Source organism: Colobus angolensis, unplaced genomic scaffold, assembly GCF_000951035.1.
Source record: "Colobus angolensis palliatus isolate OR3802 unplaced genomic scaffold, Cang.pa_1.0 Scaffold430, whole genome shotgun sequence".
In the NCBI taxonomy this organism is placed as follows: domain Eukaryota; kingdom Metazoa; phylum Chordata; class Mammalia; order Primates; family Cercopithecidae; genus Colobus; species Colobus angolensis.
Genome location: NW_012117711.1, coordinates 1753972 through 1756002, shown reverse-complemented (window position 1 = coordinate 1756002; position 2031 = coordinate 1753972).

Sequence of the window (2031 nt, the reverse complement as noted above, 5' to 3'; positions counted from 1 at the left end):
AAGTGGGTTTCATACCAGGAATGCAGAGATGGTTTAACATACACAAGTCAATAAATGTGATATACCACATAAACAGAATTAAAAACAAAAATCACATAGTCATCTCAATAAATGCAGAAAAACCATTTGACAAAATCCAGCATCCTTTACGATTAAAACTCCCAGCAAAATCAGCATACAAGGGACACACACCTTAATGTAATGAAAGTCATTTGTGACAAACCCACAGCCAACGTAATACTGAATGGGGAAAAGTTGAAAGCATTTCCTCTGGGAACTGGAACAAGACAAGGATGGCCACTCATCACTCCTTTTCAACATAGTACTAGAAGTCCTGGCCAGAGCAATCAGACAAGGGAAAGAAATAAAGGACATCCAAAATGGTAAAGAAGAAGTCAAACTGTCACTGCTGATGATATGATTGTTTACCTTGAAAACCCTAAGGACTCCTCTAGGAAGCTCCTAGAACTGATAAAAGAATTCAGCGAAGTTTCTGGATACAAAATTAATGTACACAAATCAGTAGCTCTTCCACACAACAACAGTGACCAAACAGATAAACAAATCAAGAACTTAACTTTTTTTACAACAGCTGCAAAAAAAACAAAAACAAAAAAACCCCAGAAAACCAAAAAACCAAAAACAAAAACCTTAGGAATATACCTAACAAAGGAGTCGAAAGACTTCTACAAGAAAACTACAAAACACTGCTTAAAGAAATCATAGATGACACAAACAAATGGAAACACATACCATGCTCATGGATGAGTAGAATCAATATTGCGAAAATGACCATACTACCAAAAGCAATCCACAAATTCAATGCAAACTCCACCAGAACACTACCATCATTCTTCACAGAATTAGAAAAAACAATCCTAAAATGCACATGGCACCAAAAAAGAGCCCACATAGCCAAAGCAAGACTAAGCAAAAAGAACAAATCTGGAAGTATCACACTACCTGATTTCAAACTATACTATGAGAACATAGTCACCAAAACAGCGTGATACTGGTATAAAAATAGGCACATAGACCAGTGGAGCAGAATAGAGAACGCAGAAATTAACCAGAATACTTACAGCCAACTGATCTTCTACAAAGCAAATAAAAACAAAGTGGGAAAGGACACACTTTTCAACAAATGGTGCTGGGATAATTGGCTAGCCACATGTAGGGGAATGAAACTGGATCCTCATCTCTCACCTTATACAAAAATCAGCTCAAGATGGATTAAGAACTTAAACCTAAGACCGAAACTATAAAAATTCTAGAAGATAACATTGGAAAATCCCTTTTAGACATTGGCTTACACAAGGATTTCATGACCAACAACCCAAAAGCAAATGCAATAAAAACAAATAGCTGGGACCTAATTAAACTAAAGAGCTTTTGCACAGCAAAAGGAACAGCCAGCAGCTTATACACAAAACCCACAGAGTGGGAGAAAATCTTCACAATCTATATATCTGATAAAGGACTAATATCCAGAATCTACAATGAACTCAAATCAGCAAGAAAAAAACAATCCCATCAAAAAGTCGGCTAAGGACATGAATAGACAATTCTTAAGAGATATACAAATGGCCAAACATATGAAAAAATGTTCAACATCACTAATGCTCAGGGAAATGCAAATCGAAATCACAATGCAATACCAACTTACTACTGCAAGAATGGCCAAAATCAAAAAACAGTAGATGTTGGCATGGATGCAGTGAACAAGGAACATTTCTACACTGCTTGTGGGAATGTAATCTAGTACAGCCACTATGGAAAACAGTATGGAGATTTCTTAAAGAACTAAAAATAGAATTACCATTTGATCCAGCCATCCCACTACTGGGTATCTACCCAGAGGAAAAGAACTCGTTATTCGAAAATGATACTTGCATGCACATGTTTATAGCAGCACAATTCACAATTGCAAATTCGTGGAACCAACCTAAATGCCCATCAATCAACAGGTGGATAAAGAAACTGTGTTATATTTGATGGAATACTATGCAGCCATAAGAAGGAATGAATTAA